Source organism: Petaurus breviceps, unplaced genomic scaffold, assembly GCF_028583685.1.
Source record: "Petaurus breviceps papuanus isolate PSGF00001 unplaced genomic scaffold, PetGlider_PUasm1.0 90730, whole genome shotgun sequence".
Classification (NCBI taxonomy): Eukaryota; Metazoa; Chordata; class Mammalia; order Diprotodontia; family Petauridae; genus Petaurus; species Petaurus breviceps.
In genome coordinates this window covers 6,555,320-6,574,141 of record NW_027187324.1, presented here as the reverse complement: position 1 = coordinate 6,574,141, position 18,822 = coordinate 6,555,320, and the positions used below count along the sequence as shown (strand labels likewise).

The 18,822-nt window shown below is 35.7% G+C and overlaps 1 pseudogene; it reads left to right on the top strand.

Moving 5' to 3' along the window:
- The window catches only part of LOC138145188 (polycomb protein SUZ12 pseudogene), a 156,090-nt pseudogene extending 139,285 nt beyond the window's left edge, over positions 1-16,805 (top strand).
- Positions 16,806-18,822: the final 2,017 nt, after the last annotated feature.

The window sequence follows — 18,822 nt, the reverse complement described above, 5'->3', positions numbered from 1 at the left end:
TGCTTCACTGAGCATATTTTTACAAGGGTTTTCTTTTTGTTTGTTTTTCCTTTTAATTGGAGGGGGAGTAGGAGAAAGGAAATAAATGGCTGTTACCTGAAAATTAGCATCAATAAAATACTTTGAAGTAATCTGATAACAAGGCTACCTCTCTGTGGTTAAACGTGATAGACAATTTTCCAAATGAAGGGACTGAAATATGGGCAAAAGCCTGGCTTAAAATCAGTGCATTAAGATGTCGCAAAACCACCATTTTGCCCTCTGTCAAGTTTGTCAATGCTACTACAATTTGTCTCTATCAAAATGATACAGGCTTCACTGCATGATGGTGACATGGACACCAGCTCAGGAGGGTTTTGTGTCTTTGGAAGGAGCTGAGATAAGGGATCAAACAATATATGCCAACTATGTTATGAGCTAGTAATGTTTGTGCCTTCATTACCATTTGTCTAATTTGATTGAATGTTTTCTAAATTAATGCCTCTGAGAGAGGTAACCCAATGAAGCACATACCAGTGAAATAATGAATTGTTTTACTTCCTTAGGTGGAAACTAAGTGTATCAAAATTGAAAGGATAGAAATAAAACATAATCTCTTAGAAACAAGATATATGCATATATATACATACATATATATACACCATGTTTCCCCGATAATAAGACACTGTCTTATTATATTTTTTAGACAGAAAAACACCAGAGGGCTTATTTTCAGGGGAGGGCTTATTTTAATGAACATTGACAGCAATTTTAATAAACAAGTAAATGTGAACAAAAAAATGTACCAGCAAGCAAATCACTAGGGAAGAACAGGATGATGCGCTCACTGCTGCAGCTCTGATTGGATGCAGCTCGGAGCGTGGCGTGCATTTCACCGAGGGGAGGGACGGTGCATACAGAGGGTACTGTAATGTAGCGTGTAGCGCAGGGGATCACCATCACTACAGTAGCAATCTCAATAGGGCTTATTTTCGGGGGAGGGCTTATTTTAGAGGAATCTTACACAGTAATGGGGAGGGCTTATTTTCGGGATAGGTCTTATTATCGGGGAAACACGGTGTATACACACACACACACACACACACATATCCTTCCTATCCAGAAATAGTACTAGGCAGTGTTTGGTAGCTAGTGCTCCAAGATCCCAATAGAAAAAAAAAATGACTGCTTCATAATCCAGAGATGCAGAAATTTTGACTTAGACAAGTAATAGTCCCAGACAAGTGATATTCCCAGGGACATACATAACCCTGAGAAGGTTATTCTCTCTCTGCCTCTGCTTCTCTCTCTTTCTCAATTCTAGGAGCACACAAATTACCCTAGAAGAATTCACAGAGGAGATAATAGACATCTTCTTGCCTTAATCTTGTATTAAGAATTGGAAACTTTGAACAAGTTGAACATTTGGGTGACTAGGAATCATCCCTTGGATTTAAGAAAAAAATTCACTCTAAATGCCTGAGAACCCATATTCTCCTGACTCTTGAACCAATAGGGAGGATGGAGCAGGCATTCAGGGTTGAGGAAGGAAAAAAGGAATAGTAGAAAAATTAAGTATTGTTTTTATTCAAGTTGATTTCTCCAAATGTATTAGTGCGAATTTTAAGGAAGTTTATTTGTTTTTAAGGTGAAGTTTCTTGGTCTGAAACTTATACTTTCCTATTCATATTTTTCCCCTATAGCCAAGAAAAATAATCCCAATATATTTTCTATAGGCATCTTTCCAATATTCAAGGACCCCTATCCTTTCAAGTATTATTTTGACTAAAGTTCCCCAGCTCCTTCAACTGAAGCATGATCTTAAAGTTTTTATGCATCTTCTTTCCTCAGTTTATGCTATCAAAAACCTTAAAATGTCATTACCAGACTCCTTTATTCCTATTTCTCCTTGATGCTAAAGAAAATAAATCCAATCCCTTTTCTGTTTAATAGTCCTTCAAATAATAGAAGATAGCTTATAATACCATCCTTTGGGGCCCTTGAAAAAACTTCTATTCCTTCTTCTGTATAGACCCTTTCAAACACAGGGAGACAAATATCATGCCCTGCCTCACCCCCAAGATTTCTCCAGATTGTGGGGCAACTAGGTGACATGGTGAATAGAGCACCGGCCCTGGAGTCAGGAGGATCTGAGTTAAAATCTGGCCTCAGACACTAAGCACTTAGTAGCCATGTGACCTTGGGCAAGTCACTTAAACCTAATTGCCCTGCCTTTTCCCTATAAAAAGCCAAAACAATTTTTAAAAAAGATTTCTCCAGGTTAAACAGCCTCCATTTTCTTCATTGATTATTCAGTCCCTTCAGCTGGTTACCCTCTTCAGGACATAACTCCAATTTGCCAATGGTATTACTAAAATATATTCCATATTTCTAATATTACTCTCCAAAGGTAGACTGGCCAGTACAGAGTAACATTACCCTCTCCTTCTGGTCACCATGTTTCAATGAATATATCTTAAAATTTCCTTCAGGGTTTTTGTTTGTTTATTTTTGGTTTTGGCTTCCACATAACACTGTTCATTCATAATCACTTTGCAGTTCACTAAAACCTATATATAGCTGCTATTAAACAATACTTTATTTTTTTACTTTTTCTTTATTTCTTAGGCAATTATGTAATCTTCACCATAAGTACCAGTCTTCACTGATGTTCCTATAGCACTCATGGATAATACAAGTAGTCTAATATTGTTTCAAGAAGTCATTCAAATTTTTCTACCCCTCTACCTTTTTTCAATCTCTTTCAATTCTTTTTTGGAACAGCACAAATGCCTTATTATCCTTGTGTGATGGATAAGAATCCCCACAATAATCTACCCTCGATCTACCTTCACAAATTGTCAACATCCTCATGTTAAATCTATTCTTTGGCAAAACTGGTCTATTTCATGTTCTTTGGAATTTGCTTTAGATACCTGACCTCCTTGGATTATTTGCTCATGCTTGTATCCCCACTTGAAATACTGCTCTCCTATCATCACAAACACTTGCAAAATCTTATGCATTTGTACTAGTTAGCTTTTTCACTATTCATGAAAACTTTTCATCTCCTAACCAGTAGAACTCCCTCCTCCTCTCTGTCTCTCTCTGTCTCTGTTCCTCTCCTTCTCTCTCTCTATCTGTCCTTGTCTCCCTGTTTCTGCTTCTATCTGTATTTCTCTTTCTATATTAGCTATATAACAACAGATTATATGCTACTTCCTGTTCCTGTTTTTGTTGGTGTGTCACCCCCTCTAATAGACTGGTATAATATAAGCTTTCTGGGGGCAAAGAATATACACACATACATACACACAATTGTATGTATGTGTGTATGTATATTTATATGTATATATGTTTTGTATATGTATATATATATACAAACACACATATACACACTCACATATATACACTCTTAGTCTTGATATTCCCAGAACCTTATATAGTTCTTTGAACATAGCAAGAGTTTAATAAATGCTGCTTGCTAGAATTAGCTCCTTGAATCTGTTAGCTCCTTGAGGGCAAGGACTATGTCTCATTCACCTTTATATCTCCTCAGAGTACCTAGCACAAAGCATTAAAATCAGAGAACCATGTATCTTAAGTACTGAAAAGGACACTTAGTAGGTACTCAATAAATCTTTATTGAATGAATGTTGAACAAATGCCCTACATCACTAGTCCCTGGATAACAATGGTAAAATTGCCAGTGCATTGAAATAGTCTTAGAAACTACTCACCTCACTGACTTTTGAATCTAATAATAGCATGAGAACAAAAATTAAATCCAGGCAGTGTTCACATAAATTGTTTTTATTTCCTCTATGAATTCTTTCTCATGTTGTCTTTGTGCATCAGCTTCTTCCAGAGGACATTTTTCCACATTTGTCCCTATTCAGCATCCTTCTTTCTATTTCTGATCTCCTTAGAACTTGCTAATGTTGTTTTAAATTCTGACCCTATTATTGTAACTTGACAACACTAGCACACCAGAAGCAAGTGGGCCAAGAAACACAAGCAGCCACAATAAAAAGACAGAAATTTTTGGCAATCAGGTTGAGCCAGACAACCAGTTAAATTTCCTGACACTCCCTGCGCTTGGGTTTCCTTATTAATATGGATTCCCCAGCTCTGAATTCTTGCTTCATTTTTCCATTTGTCACTGATGCTTGGATCTTGGCCCTTCATGGACAATTTGGTATTTGCTGGGCCTACCCTTTTGGCTTGTGCTTGTTAACCCAAATCAACTACATTTCCTTACTCCAAGATAGGAAATGCCAATCCTCCCTATAGGGATTTGCCTAATCACTGGAAAATATTGGTCCAGCTGAACTTGTTGAAAAAAATCATACACAATGCTTTTAGAGTTACAAATAAAGTCTTTTTTGGTAAGATTTTTAATGCATAAATGTTGTTTAGAGTTCCTTGGAGCTAAAAAGCATGTTTAATTAATAATCAGTATACTTTAATAAAGTTTTGATGATAGCAAAGGAATTCATAATGCCAAATAAATTTTCTGAGTTAATCTTTTTACATAAGTTATTGAATGAAAACAAACTAAGGTAGTTTGAATTATTTTAATGTTATTTCTATTTTACCATTTTCCTCTTATAGATGTGATGATGAAAGATTTGATATATTCTCCCACATATTTTATTACTTACTAGATCTAGAATATTAAAAATATCTTCAATTATATGATAAAGACTATTAGAAAATAGGAGTCAATATACGGAATTTCATTTTAGAGATATATTTTTCAGTAATACCTTTATTCTGTAATGTGAAGTACATCTGTGCTCATCTTGAAATTTGTTAGTCACTCATGTACCCAAGCTGAACACATTTATCATTTGTCTAGATGTGCTCTATGCCTTCTTTGAAGGGAAATTAGTGTCTGAATGATATAGGGCCTTTCTTTATCTTCTCTTGATTGACTCCAAATCTGACTGAGACTCTACTGACTAGTAAAAAGAGTAGGATGAAGTTCAGTGCCCTGAACTTTACATAATGGGGTAAGGCATAAGCTAGTTCAGAATTTTCATCCACTTCATTGGATGGCTTCTCGTGTTCAACATTCCATGAGCTGAGAAGCATCTAGTCCTAAAAATAAAAATACTAATAAATAAAACTCCAATGCCCTTTATTCCATTCATTATATTGAGAATCAGTGCTAAAATTCAAGCAGTAAACCTTTTGGTAGAAATCATGGATGATAACATTTCAAAATATCTATAACTTGGATAGGCTTTGTTAAGAGGAACTATAAACCTTCAAACTGCAAGAATGATAAGCAATATTCACAGTTGAATAACTCATAAAGTAGTATTTTTTCTATTTTTTTTCTAAACAGGAAGGAAGGAAGCTACTTATATTTGTCTTCATTGTGTCATTAACTGTGGAATGCCTCCCACCTCTCGCTTAGTGACTCTCATTTTCTTCCATCTGTTGGAAAGCTAAATAAAATATGAGCCACAGGCAATTATGCTTCTTTGAAATGGCAAACATAGTGACTTTACTGATTTTGCCATTGCTTCACATTATGACATCCCATTTTACACAATATATCTCTTTTCAACAAATTTCCATTTCAAAATAATTTTTCTTCTTAATGTCTCTTGACATTTATTTTAATCAATTAATTGTTCAGTGTTTTATTACTTCAGATTTTATCAAACCTTCCTAAGGCTACACCAAAGTAATAGGTAGAGTCTTTGGTAGGGATTTGTAAATATAAATATTATTTTTATCAGTCTCTATAAAAAAGCAGTTGATTACTGAGAGAACAATTACTCAATCACCTCCATTTTTTCAACTTTTCCAAGGGTCATCTTGACATAATAAAACTATAGCTTCATATGAACAGAACACATTACCTTTAGCTCTTTCCCAATCCCCCTGAAATATGGTTTTAAAAAAGTTTCTTCACTCAAATATTTTATAGCAGTTTGCATTGGACACTAAGTTTTAGTCTGATGAACAAAATTGCCATGCTGAGACATAAAACTATAAAGGATATGGAGAATTGGATAGAACCCAAGACTTGGAATAAGAAATGCCTAGGTTCAAATCCCACAATAGATACTTACTGACTCCATGAATCTAGACAGGTCATTTAATCTTTTTCTGCCTCAGTTCCTTATCTGTAATATAAAGAGGGTAGACTCAATGGATACTAAGGTACCTTACAGTCTTATAATCTGATTATATGATTCTATGATTACACTTGACCTTATACTATCTCTGACAGACCAAGTGTCCAACCTACTGGTGATGAATAATCATGCCATTAATTTAGCTATTGTTATTCTAAATGGGAGATTTTTTATTTTGTAAAGGGCACTCCCTCCCCTACCATAGCTAATAATCATCATGAAAATGTGTGATAATTTCTTCAACTTTCAATTTTCAAAATTCTTCATACCAAATAATCTCTTTGCAAGGTATGAGTCTGATTAATTAAAGTAGAAATTAGCTAATAATCTAACCAAACAAGATAATCATGATGTGGGGGGCTTTAAACAATTGAGAGTAATTTGAACAGTAATCTGTCCAGTAAAAGATCAGTGTGGAGAACTTTAGGTTGCAAAGTATCCTCAGGAGACAGACCTTTATACCTATACCAGAGGAGAGCAAGGGTCAAGAGAAGGAACCCTTAAAAGGAGTGTTCCATAGGAATGTTAAGTACCTCTCATTGACCATGTCATGAGAGACTGGGCCAGTACGAGACAACATACCCAGCCAGGAGCAGAGAGTGACACATTAAAGATAAACATGGACAAAAATGGACACAATCAGATACAGAATGATATACATTCAAGGAGGGAAATAGCTTCAGGAAGCATGACACCGGAGAGGAATTCTAGCTATGAACTCAAGAAAGGATTTCTGATATCTAGAAATAGTGTTTGTTCTTTGATGAAATGTCCTTTATAGGATATGGATAATTGTGAGACATTGAGTCCTAAACTTAGGGAGGGGTGTTTTGTGTCAAATGTTCTTACTGAGCCACCAAATGTCCTTTGCTAAAAAGCTAATTGATGTATCCTTGCTGATTGAAATGGGAAGTATGTGGGTCAGGGCAAAATCCTCAGGGTTATCTCTTGAACCCTGAAGGGAGAGGTAATAGTATTCATCATTCTGAGATACGATGGAACAGAGTGAATGCTCAGTTGGATGAACCCGAAAAAGGGGCTATAATCATCCTTGTGACTGCCTATAGCAAGATTAGAATTATATCCATTTTTACATTATTGCTATAAATGAAACCATAAGGTAAAAGAAAGGTGAAACTAAATGGAATAATATTGCCCCAGCTTTCCTTAGAGAGGTAAATAAAGAAATTAGTGGGGGCGGCTAGGTGGCTCAGTGAGTAAAGCACCGACCCCAGAGTCGGGAGGACCTGAGTTTGGTTTCGGCCTCAGACACTTAACACAAAAAAAACTAGCCGTGTAACCTTGGGCAAGTTACTAAACCCTAATTGGCCTCCAAAAGGCAAAAAAAAAAATAGTGGATTTCATTTTGTGATCTGTGCAAAAGAAACAAGAAACATCATTTCATCTTGTATTTCAGTGCTCATGATAATTATTTACAAAAATGACCACTATAAAAATAGTAATCTATGCTCTAACAAAGAGATATAAAGAAGGAGATTATGAAGAGACAGAACAATTTCATGAAGAATTTGATAAGATTCTCCAGATTAAACAACATATACTTTGATACTTTGTGGCTTTAATGACAAGACCAGTAGAGGTGGAAAACAAGAAAAATACTTTGGAAAGTATTGCTCAGGAGTAAGGAATATGACAAGTCAAAGACTTGTAGGTTCCACAAAAATTTTACATCACAGATAATTTCAAGAAAAGAATCAGAATGAATATGAACAGAGCAAGCACTACTGAATAGCATGACAAAAGTGAAATCTGTATATTTTAACAAAGAGGAAATGATGCATTTTTTGATCTGGAAATCATTTGTGAATCACCTTATTGCAAATCTAGGAGAAAGAATAAAATTGAGAAATGGATATTGTGTCTGATGAAAATATCTCCAAAATGACCTATTTAAGTGAATTATTTATGCCAAAAATGGAAAATGGATGAAGAAAAGGATGTTGACACAGACTAGAAAAATTTCATCCAGAAGTATAAACAGTCTATATTACCATGGAGAGGGGACCAAAAGAACCTAAGAACAATCTCAGTTAAAAAACACTTGATCAGCTTGCCAAAAGGAAGGATGTGGCAGCCAAGGGAAACAGAGGTTAAGAAAATAAATTTGTTTGCAAAATCTTACAAATAAATATGGTGGCACGCTATGAGGAGTATCATCTCATAAAAGAGTGAGAAGTAAGTGCAGCAGGGATTTTTGTTTTTAAACTATAGCTATTGTGTTTCCTCAGCTGCATGAGCCATTGCTATAAATAACTTATCATCCCATTTTGAGGCTACACGGAACTCCAGCCTGACTAATCACAGTTCCAAGCGATTTCAGACACCTCATTTTCCCAACAGAGACCTCAACTCCACCTCAGCCACAGCTTCATCAAAGACGACTCTCTGGGGTGGGTCATATTCAGCAAGCTTACCTCTTGGCTTCAGAAACTCTACTAAGAACTCAAGATGGAATTTGTTGGTCCCTTGTTTCTGCAAATGCATACCTCTAACCTCCTATATCTATCTTATCATAAAAAAAAAAGAATGTAGATGTCTTGTTAGAGAAAGTGGAAGCTCAAATTCCCATGAAAATAATTCAAGAGTTATACATTGATATCAGTGGAATCAGATACTTTGACTATTGAAACAGTTTCGACTATGGTCACTAAATGCCAAGACTGACACATCATAACCACCATGATTGTCAGTTCTAATTTTCAAAAAGAAACCAATTAAATGTTTAGTGAAATAAAGCAAAACTTCTATAATTACATACATCTACATACATCTGCAACTATTCTCCCATTGCAGCAAAGCCAACCTAGGATGATATTTTAGCCAACAAAGTTATTCCCTTTTGTTGTCAGTCTTGTCTTATTCTGTGTGACCCCATTTGGACTTTCTTGGCAGAGATACTGGAATGGTTTACAATTTCCTTCTCTAGCTCATTTTGCAGATGAGGAAACTCAGGTTAACAGGATTAAGTGACTTGCCCAGGATCACACAACTAATGTCTGAGACCAGATTCAAACTCAGAAAGATGAGTCTTCCTTTCTCCAGGTCCAGCACTCTATCCACTGTACCACCTAATGCCCAAGTTATCCTCTAATCTGATATTATTTACAATTGAGTTTTCCTTATGATTGCTTTGGCTTTAACATTTATTTCTTACTTGATGAAAATTAATAGAAAGGTATTTAGTGTCCCCAGCAAAAATTGATGACAGTATCTGTGGAAATTCACAATGAGAACATTGATGCTGCTATTGAATCCTATGAACTCTCTCTGATAGTTTACTATTGTATCTCACACTATCTTTAATTACAGAATTACAGATTGCAATTATAGAGTTCTGGTTTTTTTTTCAGTTTTAAAGATATTATTCTTCACTACTTTCTAATTTGGCAGGTGACATTATGATTGCTGTGAGTTGCATCCAAACTGTTGGCATATAAGTTCCTTAGATAAATTCCAGTGGTATTGTCCCAATCCTTCCTTCATCATGATTTTGGAATGTTAGACTGACCAGTGGGATTGAAATTTTCTCAATGAAGCTGGTTGCAAAGTATGACATTGTAAATAATTAGCTGCTTGCCCAAAAGCTAACTAAATTAAGTCTTACAAAATAATAAATCCAATGATCTTTACACCTTCCATGTCTATGTACTATCGCCATGTTTAAGAATTCTCAAATCCCTTATATGGCCATAAACCACTGGATTTTCACCTCTTCCTCTCCCAATCCTTACGTAATCCTACTCTTCATTTTCACCATGATCTCCAAACTGTTGACACCTCAGTTCTCTCCCAGGCCACCTCCCATGTACTAGGCATTCTCTCCCAGTCCATCTCTGGTGTACTAGGCATTCTCTCCCAGTCCATCTCTGGTGTACTAGGCATTCTCTCCTTTTCTCCCCTTCTTGACTCCTTGGTGAATCAACTCAACTCTACACTGTCCTCTTCTCTTCAAACCATAATCCCTTTATATAACTGATTATGTCCAGCCAAGCCTCAGTCTTGGATCACTACACCATTCATTGCCTTCACTCCTACACACATACTGCTGAATGAACATGGAGAAAATCAGGCAATGGTCTGAGTACAAATTTACATAGTATAACTTCAATTGAGCCCTTACTGCTATTAGGCCATCTTTACTATACCTCCCGGATCAACTCACTATATTCCACTCTTCACAGTGGCTCTTCTAAACTTTTTTTTATCCTTCTTTGAACTTTGCAGGACTTTCCCTACCCATACTCTCAGCTGAGAACCTTGCTTCATATTTTATAGGAAAAAAAATGAGTCAATTTGCCAGGAACTCCCTCTTCTCCCTTCATCTCTTATCATTCAGGTACCTTCTGCCGCTTTCTCCTCCACCCCTCCTTTACATGATGAAAGGCCTAACTCCTTACCAAGATTAAAGCCCCTATATGAAGTGATCCTATTCCATCCTATGTACTCCAACAGATTATTCCTTCTGTTATCCCCATTTTTTCACTGATTTTCTATCTCTTGCTCTCCAGTGGCTCATTTCCTGCTGCTTACTAACATGCCTATGTCTTCCCTATCCTGATAAAACTCAGTTGACCCTCCCATCCCTATTGTTCTATATCTCTTCTGCTCTTTGTAGCTAAACTCCTTGAAAATACTGTGCCTTTACATCGCCTCTTCTCTTCTCAAAAACTTACGATTTGGCTTCCAACATTATCATTCCACTAAAACTGCTCTCTACAAAAGATATTAGTCAACAGACCCTATGGCCTTTTTCAATCCTCATTCTTTGTTCTCTCTGAGGCCTTTGGAACTATTAATTACTCTAGGCTTCTTGATACTTTCTTTTCTCTAGATTTTCCACACACTGCTGTCTCCAGGTTTATCTCCTACCTATCTGACTTTTCTTGCTCTGTCTCTTTTGCTTGATCTTCCTCTAGATCATTCCTTATAACTACAGATGTTCCCTCACAGTTTGGTCCTGGGCCCTCTTCTCTTCTCCCTCTATACTATTTTATTTGGTGTTCTCTTCAGCTCCCATGAATTTACCATCTCTGCTGATTATTCTCACATCTTCCTATTCTTCCCAAAGCTCTCAGCTGACCTGCCTTCATACATCCCCAACAGTTTTTTGATATTTCAAACTGAATGATCAGGAGACATCTTAAACTCAATGTGTCCAAAACAACACTCATAATCATAAGATTATTTTGAGGAAACACCTTTAATTCCACCTATCTTGCGATCTTCTCTATTATTATAGTGGGCAAAACCATCCTCCTAGATCCTCAGTCTAAAAATTTAGGATCATCTTGGGTCCCTCATTATCCCTTATACCCCCATATTCAGGATAAATGCAGGATAAACAGATGGAAAGTGATAGAATTAAGAGAGGTTTGGGAAAGCTTCCTGCAGAAGATAGGATTTAGTTGGACACGGAGAAATTCACAGGGGCCAGAGTGGAGGAGGGAACATTTCAGGTATGAGGGATGCCGGAGAAAACACTCTGAACCAAGAGTATTTTGTTCATCCATTTATCCATCTTATTCATGCAATAGCCAGGAAGACAATGTCACTGAATTAAAGAATACATTTTGAGGGGCAAGATATAAGTAGAAAGGTAGGAAGAAGTTAGGTTATGAAGGATTGTGAATACCAAGCAAAGCATTTTGTATATGATCTTGGAATAGGGAGCCATTGGAGTATACTGAGTACAGGGTTGACATGTTTGCACCTTTGCTTTATTAAAGGAAGATCATTTTATGGCTGAATGGAGGATGGACTAGAGTGGAAGGAGTCTTGAGGCAGGCAGATATACCAATAATCTATTACACTATTGTAGGCACATGACGTGAATAAAGTTTTCACTAGAATAATGGAAGTGACAGAGGAGAGAAGGGCTCATATGTGGGAAATTTTATAAAGATAAACTCTCAAGACCTTGACTGTATTTTTTTAAAGCAATTGGGGTTAAGTAACTTGCTCAAGGTTACATGGCCAGTTATTATTTCTGGGTGTGGTGCTGAGTATCTGAGCCCGGATTTGATACAGGTCATCCCGACACTGGAGCCGGTGCTCTTACTCGCTGAGCCACCTGGCCGCCCCTAAGCAATTGGGGTTAAGTAACTTGCTCAGGGTTACACGGCCAGGTGTTTCTGGGTGGGTGCTAAGTGTCTGAGCCCAGGATTCGATCTCCAGGTCTATCTCAACACTGGAGCCAGTGCTCTTACTCGCTGTGCTACCTGGCCACCTCTAGACCTTGACTGTTAATAAATTGGGTATGAGGGTGTGAGAAATAGTGGGGAATCCAATATGATCCTATGTTGGACCCAATCTGATCCAATCCAATCCAATCTAATGTGATCAATATGTTGAAATGAGGGACTGGGAGGATGGTTTTGAGAATGTCATAGGAAATGAGGATTTAGGGATTTTCCCTAAAAATAATCTATTAATTATAAGTGCTGTTTTGGATACATTGAGTTTAAGATTTCTACTGAATATCCAATTTAAAAAATTATATATATAAATATATACATAAAATTATATATATATATAATATGTATATATTAAAATTATATATATATATATATATAAATTATATATATATATACACATACATATTTTGAGAGAGACAGAGAGAGAGAGAGAGAATCTGTGGAATGAAGGAATGAAAAACCACATCATTTCATAGAAGCACTCTAAAGATTCCTTAAAGTCCTGAGGAATTGAAGAGTAGGTCTGTAAGACTAAATGGGAGAGTTCACAGAAAATTTTTTCTTAAGATAGTGACTTAAAGAGGGGTGGCCACTAACCATAGTTTCCAAATATCCATATTGCTGAACCCAACTATGGCAAACTCACCAGTACTCCTGAGGCTTGAAGAAGGGCCTGAATATCAGAAAGTTTTATTTGAAAAGACTACCAACTAACTCCATTCAATAAATTCTGAGTAAAAACAAACTCAAAGTGGAGAATTCATTGGTGTATAAAGGGGAGAAATAAAGTAGCAGTGGGATATTCTTTGGAAAGTAGAGATGAATGATGAGGCTTAGGAAATGAGAGCTATTTTCTTCCCCTTCAATCAGGAGGCAAGTATATTCTATCATTTGTCATTCATCACGTAGAACCAAGACTAATCATCACATTTAATCCAAATTCCAGTTTGGGTGGCAATTCAATGAGAGAGAAATCCTCTGTCACAAATCTGCACTTAATACAGTACCTGGCACATAGTAGGCACAAAGTTGGAGTGATTCAATTTTTCAGGTGCCTGTATAGAAAAAGGAAATGCCACCAATCATCTTGGATGCATTTTTTAGATTTTTTTTCTGGTCCAAAGCACTTCTATTTCATGATGATTAAGAAAATCACCACTTTTGCCAGCTAAACCCCAACCAGGCAATATTCATTTGTTTGTCCAATAATCACGACATAGTTCTGGGGTTGATGATTTCTCAGGTCCAAAGTACTCTTCTCAATCACATGCAAATTGGATGTTGGGAAACAGAAGGCTATAGAATCTTCACTTTGACTAAGTAATTTGTCTATGTAGGTGCCTTGTTAGAGTTTCACAAATAATCAAATCTCACATGTACTTCTGGTTTTATACCTTTCAATTAGCAAAATTGCCAAAATCTCAAAGGAGCATTTCTTTACATGTATAACTAGCAATATCAACATTTATAATTATGTAGTTTTAATGTATTATCAAATAAATTTCACCTTCACCATCTGGTCAAAGTTTGACTTTTTTTTACTTCTTTAGTGGGTTACTAAATACAGTTTGTTTTTTCTGAAAAAAAAGTTTGCTGACTATAAACTATTTTATCATTTTAAATGTAATTTTTAGTTGTTGTTTTAAGTCAGGCCCCTAGCATATTTTTTCAGGTACTCCTTTTTTTCAAAGAAGATTCTTAAGAATAAGCAATCAATAGCATATATAGGTATAAGAATCTCTCTCTCTCTGTTTCTTTCTCTCTGTATATACATATATACATATATATATATATATGTATACACATATATGTGTACACACAGACATGCAATTAGGTAATTATTTCCTTTTATCCCCTGTCTTTTCTTGTCTTCACTGTTATCATTTATTCACTAATCATTTTACCTTTTGTTAAGCAATCATAATGTGATGCAAAAAAAATATTTACGTCAAGAACTAAGAAAAAGTAAATGTGTTCATGATGCAGTACACAGTATGAATCGAGAAGATTGATTTACTATAAGAAAGCAATTAATGAACATTAAACAATGCAACTACATTGAAAAGTCAAAATTGCTCACACTATCAGAAACTATTTTGATGAATATGATTTGTTAAGGGGCCTAATTCCTGGGCATTGCTTCATTCTCTTCTGGGCTCTTCACTTTTATCTGTGATTGACCAAAGAATCAGTGATCTTATAATCATCAACATGATTTTATTACCCAGAATATCTCCTTATTTCACATCAAGTTTAATGTTATAAAATTCCATGCATCAGAAGCAAAGCAGTGGCCTCTGGTGCTGGTGCTAGGCTTCAAAGCTTCAGTGGCAGTGGCAGCCATAGCCTCAAGAAGTAGGACATTGTGTTGCCTGTAAAAATGCTGAAAATGGAACAGGTCCAGGCTGACCTGTTCCAGCTTTTTGTCCAGTCCTTTCAGAAACCAACACGAATCTATATATTTCTTCGTACTCAAATATCTCATAGAACCAATATTTTTGTACAGAACTTTTACTTACATGTTTCAATAAAACTCCAGAACAAACATCAAAAGGAAAACATATTCAGTTGATCACATGATATCCAAAATAGAGAAAGTGAAAGGAGAGCAAGAATCTCATAGTTTGTTAGCTAATCTATTGCTTACATTTACTGGTTTCTCCCACAAAAATGACATTATCACAAAACTCAGAGAATGAACAAAATTCTGTTTTCCTGGAAGTTCTGCTTTGTGAAAGTTTGCCACACAAAAAAGCTAAAGGACATATGTTGTTCAGTAAGACAAGTTCATACAAGTAAAAAGCACATGTCTTTGTGTCCAGACCTCAACCAAACAAAACCTGGAAATTGTGCATCCCTTGCTACAACAAGTGATGATTTTGAATCTAGTAATAGCCATATGGTTAATTCTTACTCTTTGCTATTTAGAGTGACTTGGCCAGGAAGAAGACAGTTTAATGGAATGATTAATGGAGAAAGCGATGAAAATATAGGTGTTAATGAAGAACTTGCAGCTAGAAGAAAACACAACTCCTGAAATTGTGAAGATGGATAAAAGACTTTCACAGCACAAATTATTTTATTTAATAAAAATAGTCACTTGCAGCTTCTATATAGAGAATATGAAATAGTCATGTAGAAAATGGAATAATGTCTAATCAGTAAGAAAAGAACATTATGGGAAATGAATCTTGATGGGAAAGGACCTACCTACATTGTAGTTCACTATTCATTGGACAGGAGACACCAATAATAATCTGTAGTTCCTATAGTAAAATTTCTTGCAAACCGAAATTTTGAGACTCTTCCTCAAGAAAATAAGCCTGGTTCTGGTAAACACTCTCAAACTATAAAGGTGAAAGAATTATTATCTACAGACCTTCAACCAAGAAAAAGATATTTTTAAGACTCAGACAAAAGTTAGAAACATTTTGCCAATTCTTTTATAAAAACTATACAAGACAACAAACTGAAGCCAGTTGCATTGCCCTTTGTGCATGTTGTACTGCCACAAACTTTATAGTTTACTCAATCATCTTAAAGTCTCTCATAATAGATTTATCTTCAATTATGTATCTCATCCAAAAGGTGCTACAATATATGTTTCTATCCATGAGTGTTATGATGGTTCCTATGCAGAAAGTCCTCAGGATATTCATTGTCCACTTGGATTTGCGTTTAATAGTAATTGACCAGTAAAGAGAATATCTGTCATACATATTCTCATATGTAGTCCTATGCATACAAAAGGAAGTATGTCTGAATTTGTTGCATCTGAAAATGGAAAAGTAGAAAAAAAGTAATGAACATACAGCAGTGGGTACAATTGGCTCTAGAGACTCTTGTTTACCCCTCTACCAACAAGAAATTGAAGAAGATAGTGAAGATGAAAAGGATCCTGAATGGCTAAGAGAAAAAAAAAACATTACTCAAATTGAAGAATTTTCTGATATCAATGAAGGAGAGAAAGAAGTGATGAAATTATGGAATCTACATGTCATGAAGCATGGGTTTATTGCTGACAATCACATGAATCATGTCTGTATGTTGAGAGAATTATGGACAGAAAATCTTTAAGAAGAATCTCTGTTGAAACTTCATGCTTCACCTGGTCAGCATGCATGACTTTAATCTCATTAGCATAATGTCAATAGACAAAGCAGTACAAAAGTTTGGGAAATGCAGCAGAAATTAGACAAAGGAGCAACTGTACACCCCTCCCATCCCCAAAGAAGAGCTGCCTAAAGAGTAAAATGGGACATTAAATGGACATAGTGACATTCACCCAAGGGAGTGAATTTCAGATACTGCTATGGTCTCAGGGGTTTCAAAACAAAGTAAGGAAAATAAAACTCTGAAAGAAAATGCTAATCCTCTATTATGGATGAACACTGGAAAAACATTCTGGGAAACATACTGTCTAGGAAGAACTTCTGTTTTATTTTGTAAATGGTAGTTTCCAAACAGGCACTATTAGATGAAGTTAATAATTTCAACAAAGATTTTGTATCAGGCTTCACTTGACTTCCATAAGCAAGTAATACATATATACCAATTTTAGTGATGTCATTACAATATTTTCTAATTTGAGCATGAAGAGAAATATTTCATAATAAAGCTTTTTTTTATAATTTGAGTGATTAATGCCTTATGAAACCTATTGAATTGATAATATAATTTTTTTAAATTAAGCTCTATGTATTTTCTTTATTTTTTTGGTATTCCTTTACCTTTCACTCTGAGCATGTTTTATAAAGGTTATTTTGTTATTTTTCAGAAAGAAAAAATGCTAAAATGATTAAATTTGGGGAGAAAATAGTGCTTTGTGAAAACATTAATAGAAGGTCTTATATGCCCTGGAGGTAAAACAAAGCTTTATTTGGCCTTTAAGAATATTAAAGAACACTATAGATATAAACAGGATGAAGTATTATATTTTCACATGAGACAGGACAAGAAAGAATGGATGTAGGTTTAGAGAAGTGAATATAGAAAACACTGACTCTGAATTGAGACACACTTGAAAACAAGATCCCCAGAATAAGAAAACTAGATTGTCTTTTGAAGACACTCTATTTGAAACTGTCTCTCCTATCAATATTGGAATCAATAAAAATATCAATAGAGATATGGATGAGGACATTTCAGAGAACACCAGGAAAAAAGTCACAGATAGAAAAGTGATGTCTACGGGCAGCTAGGTGGAGCAGTGAATAGAGCACAGGCCCTGGAGTCAGGAAGACCTGAGTTCAAAACTGTCCTCAGACACATAACACTTACTAGCCATGGGACCTCGGGCAAGTTACTTAGACCCAATAGCCCCTCTAAAAAAAAAAGAAAAGGGATGTCTAGTCCAGAAATTTTAAATAGTTTCATCTTCTGGGATGGGAGGTTATGCGGATTCGTGTACTGTACTTTCCAGAAAATAAAGCTGGAGCCAAATTGTGGATGACCTTGAAAACCTAGTATATACTTCACATCAATTCCTTTCCCATGAGCCAGATACAGAAAATTAAGGGGTGGCCATCCTGTCTACTCCCTCACCCCTGCTTCCAAGTCCTTCCCTTACTGCTGGGAGAAGTCAGCCTCACCTACTTAACTGAGTAGAAAATGATACTGTTAAAATGTTCCTTCCTCATTGAACAAACTTCTTGTCTGAGAAGATGTGAGAAAATTGGAACATGCATTGTTGGTGGAGTTGTGAAGCGATTCAAACATTCTGGTGAGTAATTTGGAACTATACCCAAAGGGCTATAAAACTGTGCATACCCTTTGATCCAGCAATACCTCTTCTAGGTCTGTATCCCAATGAGATCATAAAAATGGGAAAAGGACCCACATGTACAAAAATTTTTATAGAAGTTCTTTTTGTGGTGGCATAGAATTAGAAAGTGGGGGCTGTTCACCAATTGGGGAATGGCTGAACATGCTGTATTATATGGATGTAATAGAATACTTCTGTTCTATAAGAAATGATGAACAGGTAGATTTTAGAAAAAAAAAAACCTAGAAGGATTTATATGAACTGATGCTGAATGAAGTGAACAAAACCAGGAGAACATTGCACACAGCAACAGTAACATTGTACAACGATAAACCATGATAGACTTAGCTCTTCTTAGCATTACAAGGATCCAAAAAGGCTCATGATGGAAAATGTTATCCACATCTAGAGAAAGAACTATGGAGTCTGAATGCAGATTGAAGCATACTATTTCCACCTTTTTTGTTTTTGTTTTCTTTCTCATTATTTCCCTCCAACTCACAAGACAAAAGAAAATACACAAAAAGAAGAACAATCCAATATAGACAGACAAAATATTAGGGATTGGGACCAGAGATTTGGTTGGTATAGAAATCTCTTGGTTGAAGAAATACCTAATATCAAACTAGTGTGGCACTTTTTTAGACTCTTTTCATCTCAGAGAATGAACTCTAGAACAGGGCTTCTTAAACTTTTTCCACTCACAACA